General features: G+C 43.9%; 1 pseudogene; it reads right to left on the bottom strand.

The window, feature by feature from the left end:
- Positions 1 to 1,538: 1,538 nt before the first annotated feature.
- LOC137330099 (granzyme K-like) lies at positions 1,539 to 13,842 on the bottom strand (annotated as a pseudogene).
- Between the last annotated feature and the right edge of the window lie 2,219 nt (positions 13,843 to 16,061).

Raw genomic sequence — 16,061 nt, 5'->3', positions numbered from 1 at the left:
TGCCACAACCCCATCACTGATCACTTACCTGCACTTGCCTGTACCCTAACTTGCAGTACTGGGCTTCCTCCCGCAGCATCACCTCCCGTCTAATGAGGTCCGATGCCCAATATCTGAGTTTCCTCGGATCTCACCATTTGTGTGGAAGGTAATTACCCTGCGCCGGGGGGGAGGGCGGGGAAGGATGTGGAGCTTCCATTAATGGTCACTCCTGAATTTCTCCTCCATCAACCCCCTCCTCTTTGGGTCTGAACTGAATTAACGTAATTGATGCGAACGGACTTGAGGTTACAGACTGACTGTTTAATCAAATTATTAAATTATGAATTGTAGTTTTCAGTGGCTGACCACCACAGACAACTAGTTGAGTAAATTGCGTGAACACTCCCTGGACACGTGACACGTGACATAATTGGAACTTCTGAGCTCGTCAGTGAGAATCCATGGTCTCCGTCCCCTTCTTCCCCATTTGCCCACCAGTGGAAACAATTTTTCACTCTTTACCTTCAGGTTTATCCCCAGGTTTCACTCACCATCTCTACTGGCTATTCTTCTCTCAATGTCGCTCCAACTCACCGTGCTGCTGCTGCTCCCGGCTCTGCAGAAAATACTGGTCCCCATGCCTACCCCATTCCCCAGGCTCCTTATCTCCCCCCCTGCACAAGACCTAATCCCCCCAAATCCCAGTCTCCCTTGTCCCCCGACCTCCCAACCCTGATCCATTCCCCAGTCTCCATCTCTTCCTCATCCCTGACCTCCATTCCCCAGTCTCCCTATCTCCCCCCAGCTCCCCATCCCCAACCCCATTCCCCAGTCTTCCTATCTCGCCCGACCTCCCCATCCCCAATCTCCCTCTTTCCCTGACCCCCTATCCGACAACCCCATTCCCCAGTAACCCTTTCTCCCCAACCCCTCATCTTCCGACCACAGTCCCCAGTCTCCCTTTCTGCTTCCAACACCTGAGTCCCCCGATTCCCCAATCTCCTTCTCTGCGTCCGACTCCCGAATGCCCCAAATCCCAAGCCCCCCCCCCCGACTCCCGAACACCCCTCAGATTCCCGATTGTTCCCAGCCCTCTGCAGCAATGGGGCGGTCTGACATCACCGAGCCGGAGGCTGCTGGTTATGTCATGGAATGAGGGGGCTGTTGCAGTGATGGGAATTTTAAAGTGCAAAGATCTTCTGGGCTGCTAGCAGCAATGCCCGGGAGATCCAGGCCCCATTCTGGGAGACTCCCGTGTAATCCGGGAGGGTTGGCAACCCTAAGATGGCACCTAGCTATCGTGAAGATGTTACACATCCCCGATATCCCTGTGAAGCTCGGAGAATTGATAGATTGGGAGCAGCCACGCTGTCTCCCACCACTTAGGGTCTGGATGTTTCTAAAGCCCCTGTATATTTATCAGAGGATTGTTAATCCCAAAAAGGTTAATTAAACTGCTGGTGCTGTAAGGGACAGCTTCAATTCAAAAGTTCAGTGGTTTACATGATATTTTAATGCAGAATCTAATAGCCTCTATCTTAGGCAGACCTGTATAGTATACAAAGCAGGCCTGTCCTATTACTAAAATTTCCTGTCAAAATCTCACTTATTCACAAGAGCAGTTCAGCCCACTTTCACAATTGATAACAGAGATTGCTCCCCTTACTGAGGATTTAGTGAATGAAGTGTGACAGGCCTGCGAATTTCACATTTCCAGCTTTTATTACATTTTGCAGTCGAACGTTGTACAATGTAATCAAGGCATGGACGAAAGCATGCTGGTCCTTCTCTGAGCAAAGTAATTCAACTACAACAACAACTTGCATTTATATAGTGCCTTTAACATAGTAAAATGTCTCAATGTGCTTCATAGGAGCGTTTTAAAGGAGGAGAGAGAGGTAGAGAGGCAGAGACGTTTAGGGAGGGAATTCCAGAACCTAGGGCCGAGGCAGCTGAAGGCACAACTGCCAATGGTGGAGTGATGACAGTCTATAATGTGCAAGAGGCCAGAATTGGAGGAGGTTACAGGGATAGGGAGGGGCGAGGCCATGGAGGGATTTGCAAACAAGAATGAGAAATTAAAATCAAGGCATTGCCAGACCGGGAGTCAATGTAGGTCAGTGAGCACAGGGGTAATGGGTGAACGGGACTTGGTGTGAGTTAGGATACGGGCAGCAGAGTTTGAACAAGCTCAAGTTTATGGAGGGTGGAAGATGGGAGGCCAGTCAGGAGAGCATTGAAATAGTCGAGTCTAGAGGTAACAAAGGCATGGATGAGGTTTTCAGCAGCAGATGAGCTGAGGCAGAGGCGGAGACGGGTGATATTTCGGAGGTGGAAGTAGGCAGTCTTGGTGATGGAGCGGATATGTGGTTGGAAGTTCATCTCAGGGTCAAATAGGACACCAAGGTTGCGAACAGTCCGGTTCAGCCTCAGACAGTGGCCAGGAAGCGGGAAGGAGTCGGTGGCTAGGGAAAGGAGTTTGTGGCCGGGACCAAAGACAATGGCTTCGGTCTTCCCAATATTTATGTTGGAGGAAATTTCCTCCAGTACTGGATGTTGAACAAGCAGTACGACAAATCAGAGGCAGTGGAGGGTTCAAGAGAGGTTTTGGTGAGGTACAAGTCATTACAAGTAAAACAGAGTGGCAGTAGGACACAAAACACTCAGTACAACCCGTCAGCGGTCATATTGTAAGTTTGCACGCCAAGATTTTTCTGGATCCAGTGAAGGTATTTACTTGATAGGTGAGTGTAAATGCCGGGCTTTTTGGGATCTGCACATCCAATTCCATATGACACAATCCCTCTGTACTTCTTCTTGCATATTAAAGGACCACCTGAATCCCCCTGGAAGAAGAAAAATGAAAAAGATGATAATTAAGTAGAATTGGCTAAATTTGAGCCTGTTCATATATTGCAGTATATTCACGGCATACTGAGCTGTGCTCAGTATTTATGTATCTGTTAAAATCAAACAAATGTCGCAATGTATACAACTAGAAAAAACCATCACAGTCGATCTGGCTGGCCTAGGAAATATCAAATTCCCTGATACCTCTCATTTCCCTCTATCATATTTATCATCAGGTACATATCCAACTCTCTTCAATTTGCTGATACAATCAGCCCCTTCTACCTCCCTTGGCAGTCCATTCCACCCTTTGCTAAAGTAGTTAAATACCACCAGAAGAGGGATTCTAGTTATAGTTAAAAAACCTTTTACTTACAAAGTCGCAGTTCAGTACAAGGTCCTTCCTCTCTAACCTGCACTATCCTGAACCACTCCTATCTTTCCCCATTATCTGTGACTTGCTTCCACACCCATGTGTCCTTGCATTATGACTTCCCAGAGTACCAGGAGTCGCTGCCAGCACATACTGTCATTTTTAAACTTGCTCACAGGGTTTGGGCACCACAAGGCAAAGCCACATTTACTGCCCATCACTAGTTGACCTGAGAAGGTGTACTTTGGAGCAAAATTAGCAGTTGCACTCAAAGAGTTCAAACAGGTGTATGCAATCAGATTCAGTAAAGGGTATTTTAAGTGGACGGCAAGTTTAAGTATTCATCCCATTTCTGTCTGGGAGAAACGTAGTCATAAATAAATGCATTACATGTCAAAAGTTCAAGTCATGATTGTAGAAGCCTCATGGAGACATGCCATTTCAGGCTTTCCTCCCTGCTCAGTTTGCTCTGATGATCTTCAGTGGGGGGCAACACTTCATCTCAGCTTGAGAGCTGATCTGGAACTACGTGAAACAGACTATCATCTGGGCACTGCTACAAGATCACAAACAACACCCCCCCCAAACAAAACCACAACAATTATCTGAATTATTAAAGGATTTTTTTGTTGTTGATCACTTACAGGCTTTAAATGAATGATTTTGAATGAATTCACTAGCATTTGTGGCCTCAGGGGCTCCTTTACTGGTATTTGGAATCCAGCACTTTTATCAGTGGCCAGAATTTATTGGTACCCAAAACTTGGAGAGTCATGTTACTATAGTGATGAGAAGTCAACTTTGATACAGGGCATAGATACGAAATTCTAGAACAGGGTGCATGGTTCCTCCATGATTAGTGTGTCCACATTCATAAGACTGTGGACCAACCATGATGTATTCTTTTTTCATTATTTTTTTGCCCATGACTAGTTGTCCTGAGAAGGTGGTGATGGTGGGCCGTCTACTTGAACCACTTTTTTGATACAACTGAGTGGCTTGCTAGGTCACTTCAGAGGGCAGTTAAGAGTCAACCATGATAATGTATGGCTGGAGTCAATAGACTGGGTATGGACAGCAGGTTTCCTTCCCTAAAGGACCAGTTGGGTTTTTATAGACAATCTGATAGCTTCATGGTCACTTTTATGATATCATCGAGCACAGTACACTCACCGAGCATGCGTCTTTTCTGCCTTTTCTGTCACCAGCACAGATCATGTCTTTCGTTACTTCAGGTTTATGGTTGTAATAATCCTTACTGTTGCATGTTTTGCGATCTATTACAGTTAGCTTCACTTCTTTAAGTGTGTCAGATGCAGAGTTGGAACATAAAGTTGTTTTTCCCCATCCTGCCACTGTGCAGTGAGTTCCAGGTTTTACATCCGCATCCTTGTCTTTAGGTAGGTTGAGTAGTTTCACGTACTTGTTGATCTTTGCTTCACTGGCCAGCTGTAGTAAGAATGAATTAATATTTTTGCTCTTCAAAAGGCGAAGAATATCTTGAGATGTACTATTGCTTTATTCCAAAGGAGGACTACAATTTTCTACTTGTAAGAAACCTGTCCCCCAAATTTCTCCCCTCTTGGACTGAACACTCTGACTTGTATCAGGTTATGGTTCCATGGGCAATGGCCACCCTCTCGTACCTCGCTCCAGATGTTGTTCGTCATGCATGAACCTTGATGGTCGGTGTTATCACAGGGAGTATCACAACACAGCCCAGCCCAACCCTATCCTCATCCAACATATCCACTGCATGAAACACCGGATGGCAACCTGGAGCAGAAATCCCAGTTGATTTTTTTCTATTCACAGCACAGGAGTGCTGAGGCCATTTATAGCACTCCAACCACTGCCCCTGCTGGCAGAAATGAGCTTGTACCTGGGGTTTTCCTGATCTGAGATGGCAAAAATGCTGAACAAATATTTTGTTTCAGTCATTATGGTAGAGGAACCTAGGAATATCCCAACACTGGACAAACAGGGGGCTCTAGGGGGAGAGGAGCTTAATACGATTAAAATCACTAAGGAATTGGTACTCAGTAAATTAATGGGACTCAAGGCGAATAAATCTCCTGGACCTGATGGCTCACATCCTGGGGTCTTGAGGGAAGTGGCAGTAGGGATTGTGGATGCTTTGGTAATAATTTTCCAAAATTCTCTGGACTCGACAAAGGTCCCGGCAGATTGGAAAACTGCTAATGTAACACCCTTATTTAAAAAGGGTAGTAGGCAGAAGGCCGGAAATTATAGATCAGTTAGCCTAACATCTGTGGTGGGTAAAATTTTGGAGTCTATTATTAAGGAGACAGTAGTGGAACATTTGGATAAACATAATTTAATAGGACAAGTCAGCATGGCTTTATGAAGGGGAAGTCATGTCTGACAAATTTGCTTGAGTTCTTTGAGGACATAACGTACAGGGTGGATAAAGGGGAACCAGTGGACGTAGTGTATTTAGACTTCCAGAAGGCATTCGACAAGGTGCCACATCAAAGATTATTGCTCAAGATAAAGAATGACTGGATTGGGGGTAATATTCTGGCATGGGTGGAGGATTGGTTATCTAACAGGAAGCAGAAAGTTGGGATAAATGGTTCATTCTTGGACTGGCAACCAGTAGCCAGTGGTGTTCCGCAGGAGTTGGTGCTGGGTCCCCAACTCTTTACAATCTATATTAACGATTTGGAGGAGGGGACCGAGTGTAACATATCAAAGTTTGCAGATGATACAAAGATGGGAGGGAAAGTAGGGAGTGAGGAGGACATAAAAAACCTACATGGGGATATAGACAGGCTGGGTGAGTGGGCGGAGATTTGGCAGATGCAATACAAAATTGGAAAATGTGAGGTTATGCACTTTGGCGGGAAAAATCAGAGAGCAAGTTATTATCTTAATGGCGAGAAACTGGAAAGTACTGCAGTACAAAGGGATCTGGGGGTCCTAGTGCAAGAAAATCAAAAAGTTAGTATGCAGGTGCAGCAGGTGATCAAGAAGGCCAACGGAATGTTGGCTTTTATTGCTAGGGGGATAGAATATAAAAACAGGGAGGTATTGCTGCAGTTATATAAGGTATTGGTGAGACCGCACCTGGAATACTGCATACAGTTTTGGTGTCCATACTTAAGAAAAGACATACTTGCTCTCGAGGCAGTACCGAGAAGGTTCACTCGGTTAATCCCGGGGATGAGGGGGTGGACATATGAGGAGAGGTTGAGTAGACTGGGACTCTACTCATTGGAGTTCAGAAGAATGAGAGGCGATCTTATTGAAACATATAAGATTGTGAAGGGGCTTGATTGGGTGGATGCGGTAAGGATGTTCCCAAGGATGGGTGAAACTAGAACTAGGGGATATAATCTTAGAATAAGGGGCTGCTCTTTCAAAACTGAGATGAGGAGAAACTTCTTCACTCAGAGGGTAGTGGGTCTGTGGAATTTGCTGCCCCAGGAAGCTGTGGAAGCTACATCATTAAATACATTTAAAACAGAAATAGACAGTTTCCTGGAAGTAAAGGGAATTAGGGGTTACGGGGAGCGGGCAGGAAATTGGACATGAATTTAAATTTGAGGTTAGGATCAGATCAGCCATGATCTTATTGAATGGCGGAGCAGGCTCGAGGGGCCGATTGGCCTACTCCTGCTCCTATTTCTTATGTTCTTATGTTCTTAAATGCAGGAAACTCACGTTCTCTGGTCTTTTGCATGGGGACGGAGCTGTTAATGAGCAGCAGAGGGTTTTGGTGGATTTTCTCCGTAAAAGATCAAGGAAACTTGGGCATAGTGTAAAAACTGCCATAAGGCACTCACGCACAAATTTTCTCTATCTTTTGCAGTGAAAACCTGCATTACGCCATACTTTCGCTGTTGCTGCAGGAAATTCAGGCCTATAGCGGGAAGGCGGCTCACCACCACCTTCTCAAGGGCAATTAGGGATGGGCAATAAATGCCGGCCTTGCCAGCGACGCCCACATCCTATGAACGAATAAAAAAAAGCACCAAATGGCCTGTTTCTATTTTGTAACTTCTCAGTATTTTTACAATCTTGCTAAGAAGCCTCAATAGCAATCATTCCAGCAGAACAAGAGATCCTGTAACTCTTCTCTTCCCCCCTTCTTCCACCTTGCTCATCAGAGTGTCGTCCTCTTGCTCTCATCTATGTTTTAACATTGTTCCTCCCCTCCAACAATCCTCTCTCAGCAACAGGGTATCCTTCCCCCTGCCTATTCTTCTCTCTGCATAACAACATTTTCTCTCTCTTTCTCTCCTTCCCAAACAGGCTTTCTTTCTGCTTACATCTTCCTTTTCCCCCACTCCAGAAAGATATCACTCTTTCTTTCTATCATCTGTCAATTGGTTCCGAATGAGGTTCTTTATCCGTTTCTCTTCCCCCCTCAAGGTGTCCCCTCTCCTTCTCCCCTAACCCAAACAGTATCTGTGTCTTTGACTTGTCATGCCCTGGATTTTTCTCTGGGCAGTGTGTTTCAGTGGAGCGGGACTTCAGCCCATTGCAAACCCAACACATTTTCCTGGGCCAGAGGTCATTTCCGATGCACGGTGGGATTCCTGCTGCCAAGAGGGAGCCCACCACTGCAGCCAAAAAAATATCAGGCACTGCTGCAGTGGGAATACCACTACAGCACCCAGAATGGCAGCAAGAACCTTAAAGGGGCAGAAGAGCTCTTCCACTAGGCCCACTCCCTCCATTTGCGAACATTGGCACCATTACTGTCACCGGGTAGCCCTAGGGAGTGGCAGTTACAGGGTGGAAAAGCAGCGAAATGGAACAGGTGGCTTGGTCCCACCCCCTTCCAGAATTTATATCTGGGCAGGGAAGCGATGACCAGCAGCGATCTCGGAATGAGTGAGGGGGAGGAATTTGGCTCAGGGTGGGAACGTGGAAGTAGGCCACAGTAGTTCGGAACTTTCATTGCAAAACAATCATAGAGGACATGTCATTGAAGAATCTTTTGGTGGAATGTGATTAGGAGCAGGTTGAACCTGCGAATAAAGATTGGTGAACATAGAAAGAATAAAAATAAACAATTTGAAGGGAGAGAAACAGAGACTTAACCAATGAGCGAGAAAAAATTGACAGACGTGACGACCAGGGTGTGGACAATGGACACGATGCACAGGATGGACACAAGAAACTTTACTGTAAAGGTTCTTTTCCTTTTTGCTATTTAACTCTTTCCTCATTGATTCTGTTAATTTTACAAATAAATTTTGATTAGATGAGTTTGGCTTTGGCAGAGAAATTGTTTATTCTTAAAATAAATTAGATCGTATCAGAGTTGAAACTACAAATAAGTGATTGATACAACTACAAAGTTGTTGGAAGCCACAGAAACTGCTTTCAGTGTCTTTTTGACAAACATAATGATGCTCTTTTTTTTTATTCGTTCACAGGATGTGGGTGTCACTGGCAAGGCCAGCATTTATTGCCCATCCCTAGCGAGATTTTTACAGCTGAGTGGCTTGCTCGGCCATTTCAGAGGGCAATTAAGAATCAACCACATTGCTGTGGGTCTGGAGTCACATATAGGCCAGACCGGGTAAGGACGGCAGGTTTCCTTCCCTAAAGGACATTAGTGAACCAGATGGGTTTTTACGACAATCTGGTAGCTTCATGGCCATCATTACTGATACTAGTATTTTAATTCCAGATTTTTTATTTAATTAATTGAATTTTTAAATTCGCCAGCTGCCATGGTGGGATTTGAACTCGTGACTCTGGATTTTAGTCCAGGCCTCTGGATTACTAGCCCAGTAACATAACCACTACGCTACCGTACCCTCAGAAACACCACAGCAGAGATATGAGAAATGTCTGCAAATGTGTTTCTTTAAAAATTGACAATCAAACCACATTCTTTCTCATTTATGGCAACCATTTTGGTTGCCTGCTGGGAGCTATGTGATGTGTTGGATATAGAATTGAATATTATAGGAATAATTATTATTGAGATGGTCCAGTACTATACAGGGCATCCTAATCCTCTGCTGTTGGTGGTGGGAATGTTTTCTTGGGGTCATAATGGAGATTGGAAGAAGGATAAATATTTTAGAATGTTGCTATATTGTTTTTGGAGATCAGGAAATGTTTATGCAGAGCTTTCCTTCAGGAAATTAAATTTTAACCTTGCAAGTAATTAATAAAGGGCCAGCTTCCCCAATAGTTTAGTGTGTGAATACACCACCTGACCAAGAAGGCCCCAGGTCTGTGCAAAGACAGCTGGTCAGCTGGGTCAGCAGTTAGACTGCTACAACTGGCCGCAGTGCCTCTGGCTAAAGAGGTAAAAAAAATGGCACCTGATCGCTATGTAATGACCCTTGCTGGAAACTTCCTATATGTGGATACAGGGTGAGGACAAGATCAAGTTCAGCTGCGATGTTCCCCCAGGATCAAGCTGCCTGGTGATATTCATTATCAACACATGTGAAGAATGGGCATGCCAATTCTCTGTCGTTCTCTGTGTGTCTGAGTTTCAATCTTTGGCAGTGCATTAATTAACAAAACTATTGTGGACCTCACTGTAAATATTTTCCATAAACTTTACTCAAAGAGATTGAACACATGAATCTGTTATTTTTCTGAGAAATAAAACACTGCTGTCTTTCTAAATTTAAGATTTTAACCATCACAAACAAGCCATAACAAAAGAAATAAAATTCATACTTTTAGCAGCATGATGTCATTCTCTGGAGATTTTTTGTTAAAATGTTCGTGGGGGATCTTTTTCTCGATCTGAAGTTTTTGTTTGCTCTTCTCATCTCGTGAAAGGAAATGTGCTCCAAGAACTACTTGGACATCATTGCCTGCAAAGCGTCTGCATTTCATCAGAAAGATAGAAAATTATTCTCTGCTTCCATTAAAAAAAGACAATTTTCAGAAATTCATCAGAAAAAGAACAATCAAAATCTCAAACAGCGTGACAACATCAGGCTGAACAAAATTAACCCAGTCCCTTACTATTCTCTGTTGTTTTCATGACTCCATCAAACATTGGGTCTATAGCACAGAAAAAGGCCATTCTGTCCAACTGGTCTATGCCAGCGTTAACACTCCACACGAGCCTCCTCCCACTCTACCTCTTCCCACCTTGTTCCCAAATCCCTCTATTCCCTTCTCCCTCACGTATGCAAAGCTTCTGCATTCCATGCAAATGCACAGTAAAGCATATTAAAACATTTATAAAAACACAAAATGCTGGAAATAAACAGCAGGTCAGTAAATACCCAAAAAGTTGGCATTTCATCAAATTTTCTGTTTTTATTTCGATTATTTTGAGTAATCATATTTTTTCTTTTGATCTCTAGTATAAGTACAGCAGTTTTGTTATTTATAAAAATAAGTACAGAGAGATGGAAGTGTAGTTTTTAACTAGAGAATGAAAGTTAAACAAAATGAAAATCATTTGTAAAAGTTTCACTCCAGAGAATCTACGTGGAGTCAAACATCTGCGGGGGAGGGCACATCCCAGCCTAAGTGCTAGGATGTGCCCACCTGGGATCTATGTCAGTGACTCGCCAAAGTCTGCGAGGTCAGGGAGATGTTCCTGAATTTCCATGCCACTGTTAATCTCCTGCACTGCTAGGGACACATCTAAATGCCCGCTATGTCCCAGAGGCCATATACTGTGGAAAAGTGGCCAACTAGGGAGTTACTGGGCGGCAGGGGAGTGCCAGGACCCCACCTCCCGAAAGATAACACCCCAATCAGCCCTCTTTCTAAAGAGGTTACATTTAAATAATTTTAACAAATGTCTTTTTTTCTTCTGTGATCTGGACCCCCAGGTCGGACACACATGTCATTTGGTGGATGGCCAGGCATACCGCTGTCGATGATATTCCCAGTGTTGGGGATCCTAGCGCCCAGCCCAACCCCTCCTATGCCACAGGCCCTGTAAGAGGCAGACACAGGTACTGTCTATTACCATGCCCCACGGAATCCTTGGCATAAATCCCAATATATCCTGGTCCCAGATAATTTATGGCCCTCTTAGTGCCCTCCCATCAGAAGGGCTACAGATACTTGGCCCTCTTATGTGCAGTTCTGCCTGGGCCAATTTTCTAACTGCATGCTGCTGGGATAGTGCCTCACCCATGATTTCCTGATATCTGCAGCCTGCAGTTAGGCTCCCCAGTAGTAGGTCATACTTAGAAAATCAGCCCCATAGAATAGTAATGGATGTACTTTAGTTTGATAAGAGGAGCTGATGTTAGTATCACCAGGTCATTACTCACCCAGGTTATTAACACCTAGAATCCTTTACTATCATTTTGTTTATCCCACAAGTTGCTCAGGATGTCATTAAAATAATCCTGCTCCAAAAAGTGCTGGCATGTGAGAACATGAATGGACTCATTGATTGGACCTGGAAGGGTAGGCCTATTATTAGGGGCAGGGATTCCAAGTTAATCCTGTAAGCCAACGGTCTAACAGGCAGGATAGTCCGAATTGGATAAGCAGTGGGAGCTCAGAAATGTTCTAGAGGGCACAGATTTAGCTGGTAAAACTCCAGCAATACTCCTACATGTGCTTGGCGTTCCTAAGCCTCGGGTCTTACATGGGTCTCAGATACTTGGCTGATCAAAAATAGCCACGTTCACAACTATTGCACTATAGATTTTTTGCCATCTAACAACTATGCCATCTATGACAGTAAATAATTAGATTTGAGATTTTATCATATCAAGGATCATGCTAACATGATTGAAAAGAAGGATGCAAAACAGAAATATTTCCCAATAACATGGTGCTCTGCATAACAACAATGGTGAGGCTACTGTGTTCGAAAGTAATTATTTCATGGAAGTTAGGTGTGGGAGCTAAGCATTTTATAAACTTGAGTTAATAATCATAGTAATACTTAATTTATACATGTACATACTATAACTTACAATTCACAGTGTGCTGCAGTCAGTACCCAGTTCGGTCTGATCAAAGCCCCTCCGCAACTATGTTGATAGCTCTTCGTTGCTTTGTTTAAAACTTGGATAGACACCATATAAGGCTTTGAATGGGGTTTAATGTCACGGCCTCCGATAATTTCCAGACCATGATCTGTAATAAAAATATATATAAAGGCTATTTGATAAGTTGAAACGATCACTGAATTATTATAGGTACATTTGAGTTCATCTTTACATAGGTGAATATAGGAGTAATCATATGTTTACATTTATTATGATTTTATATAACTTTTAACGTAAATAAAGCATTTTATCGAAGTAAATCATTCAGGAATTTTCAATTGTGCTTATTCCCAGTGCTCAGAGGTCACCGTGAGTTAGTTACAGTTCAGAATGAGAAACAAACTCATGATATTCAGTATCAAGAATGGACAGGGAAATTGGGTCAGGCTGTAGCTTTGGGTGGACTCAGCCAGTTGCTGATTCTTTGTTGTCCCCATGTTTCCCTTTGCAGTTCACTTTCCAACACACAGCTCTCTCTAGCTGCTTCTTGGTTCCTGCTTATGGAGCCATAAAACCAGCTGTGAGAAGGTACGGAAGAGCAGCTAATGGTTGCTCACTCACTGATGACCCATGGGAACGGACCCTAGCAGTCAAGTAAGTGGTGAGGTGGGGGAGCAATCACAATCGAGGGAGGTGGGCACGCTCAGGGCAAGTGAGGCCCAATGATTCCTTGTGAGATCCGGTAGAGCACTCCTGCCCCTCCTGGCCCATAAGGAATTCTAAAAAAATACTTATCTCCCTGGGCCTCCTCAGGCCGATGATCCACTGTCCGGCAGGTTTGGCCCTGTGGGAAAGCAGTCACTGCTCCCCGGCTCAGACCTCAGACTAAAATTGCAGTCAGGTCCCGATGATGTTCAATGGAAAGGATAATCAGATGATGTGTGTCATGGGCGGCAAATTCGATATTGGCTGTTTTACACCTTTGTCCAAAGTTAAAATTATCCACACTGAGAATCAAATCTGATATCTTTACTCACTAGACCAGCAGGCAACGCAACTTATTTCTAGTGTTGAATATTATCAAGCAGATTTACCAGAAAGTTTGGTAGCAAAACATATTTCTTCTCTCTACAAAATGTTCTTACATTTGTTACCTTGGTTGAAAAATATTTTTGTGCTCCCTAAAAAGTTAAGAAATAAAAATACATCAAAATGCAGGGAACTAGATGTCTATTGTGATAAACATATGTAAGGAGTTGCACAACACCAGGTTATAGTCCAACAGCTTTATTTGAAATCACAAGCTTTCGGAGCTTTGCTCCTTCGTCAGGTGAAGGATCAAAGCTCCGAAAGCTTGTGATTTCAAATAAAGCTGTTGGACTATAACCTGGTGTTGTGCGACTCTTTACATTTGTCCACCCCAGTCCATCACCGGCATCTCCACATCGTGATAAACATAGGAAGGGATAAATATTAATATATGAATGCATTAGACATTGAAAATGTAGGCTAAGGATTATAAAAAATGCTTAAGATATACTTATTACCACTTAAATATTGTTACAATAAATCTTAATATAAACGTACTAAATATAAAAGTTCCTTATTTCGTTACTTACAGGCTGGAGTTAGGGAAAAGGCAATCAAAGAAACGAACAGAGTGTGTTGCAACAATTTCATTGTAGCTTCTCTTGTGATTACAACCTAAGTTCTCATATAATTTATAATAAACTCTAAGGGATGTGATTTGTTCACTTTGATGTCATCTCTAAGAAGGCGAAGTCTTGTGAATCTTTGTATTGTGAATCTATTCCATTTATGGGAAGCCACATGACAGCGCACAAAGCTGACCAGAGTATTGTAACAAATATTAAGGCATCAGCGAGAGGAAACTGAGGTTTCACTGAGGTTTTTTGACATTTTGGAATCTATCATGTTATATATAGCTTGAACTTTTCAATGAAATATACTGATGACACTTATGACATATTTATTAGAGTCCCATAGCATATGCAAACTAAATAACGTCATAAATGAGAACTGACTAAATTTGAGAAAATATTAATGGAATGTGCCACTTTAATATGGTTTGCTTTCAAATGAAGACAGCCCTAACAGAAAAGATAGCAGTAAATTTCAGCAACAGAAGTACACAGAATTATTTTAAGTGGTATTCTTCTATACCATTGCGTCAAACTTTTGTTTAAGTCCGTACATTGAGGGAGGGGGAAGAAGCAGTTGTAAGAGGCTGGTCAGAGAACAAATTACAAAATCCATGACCAAGAAGGTGCCAAGTTGTGCTGTGGTCTGTGGTGAGTTAGCTGGGATGGGAGGATGGTTGCTGCAATTGGACTCTGAGCCAATGAATAATGATAAGGAGTTGGAAAAAGAAGATGGAACCTCTCCACGGTTCCTATTTCTGATTGCTATCCAGTAACTCCCCCTGGAATAAAAACAGGAAAGGCTGGAAAAACTCAGCAGGTCAGACAGCATCTGTGGAGGGAGACACTGAATTAACGGGGGTTAAATTGGTTAACCCCTGAATCCGGATGTGGGCTTCGTGGCGAGCGAATAACCCGTGCCTGGTGGTTCTGATGCAGGCCGCACGTGGGATTCGTGCTGCTCCCTCACTTACCTGATTGTAGCGCAGCAGCCAGGCCTGCCTGCGATGTTCTCACCAGCTTCTCACTTCTCACCAGCAGGGGGGGGGGGGCTCAGCTATCGCGAGAGTTGCTCGCACCTCTTCAAGGCAGCCTGCACCTCTTAAAGGCAGCCTGCACCTCTTATGTGCAAAATATAAGATACGGGTCTGCACTGGTGATCAGACCTCGCACAAGTAAAACACAGATGCAGGTCCCATCCCTATGTTTACAAACTGTTGAGTTATGTTAACTAAATCCCACATCCTCCAATCTGCACGCCAGACCTCACCAATCTGCCGATGTGAGTTTGTACCAGGCCTGTGAGAGAGTGTGCACGAAGGTTCTCTGATGAAGCACTAGAGGCCTTGGTGCAAGAGGTGGATAGAAGGAGGGACATCCTATATCCACAGGGGGCAAGAGGCCCTCCAGAAATATGCTCAAAAGGCAGTAGTAGGCAGCAGGGGACAAAGTCAATGCCAGGCGCATAGCATCACGAACATGGATGCAGTGCAGGAAGAAGTTCAATGCTTTGGCACGAGTGGTCAAGGTGAGTGAGGTCAACTGTCAAGTGGCATCTCCTACCAACTGCACCACTAGCCGCATCCACTGCTCCACGCACTGCACCCCCATCACCCACATACCACCAAACTCTTTCCTTCAGTATTCAACTCTTCCAATCAGATGCTTCCTCTCACCCTCACAAATTACCACTGTTGCAAGTCGCATATCCACAACTCACAGGTCACACACACCGAGGGCTATTCAACCATGACAGGCACATCACCCAGACATCCTGCACGAGACTCACCCACACACATCCCACTTTCTTGCAAGAGAAGATGGCACATAACAGGAGGCAGCAAGTGGCAGTGGCATTTAGCCCCTTGAGCCTGTTCCGCCATTTATTGAGATCATGGTTGGTCTGTGACCTAACTCCATATAGTCGCATTAGCCCCTTATCCCTCAATACCCTTGGTTAACAGAAATCTATCAATCTTGGGTTTAAATTTAACAATTGAGCTAGCATCAACTGCCGTTTGCAGAAGAGCGTTCCAAACTTCTACCACCCTTTGCGTGTAGAAGCATTTCCTAACTTTACTCCTGCACGTCCTGGCTCTAAGTGTTAGGCTGTGTCCCCTCGTGCTGGTATTCAAGTATAGGAGACCTTCAAAAACAGGTACAAATGCATCAGCTGCCAGAAGCAATAATCCAGCAATTAACCTGTAAATCCTGCATGGTCCCTTTAAATAGTGCTGGTGGGGTGACCTCCAGGCCGTCTATGACATGTTCAGC

This window comes from Heptranchias perlo, chromosome 1, assembly GCF_035084215.1.
Source record: "Heptranchias perlo isolate sHepPer1 chromosome 1, sHepPer1.hap1, whole genome shotgun sequence".
Classification (NCBI taxonomy): Eukaryota; Metazoa; Chordata; class Chondrichthyes; order Hexanchiformes; family Hexanchidae; genus Heptranchias; species Heptranchias perlo.
Note: the sequence above shows the minus strand (reverse complement) of the source record. Positions and strands in the feature narration are given on the sequence as shown.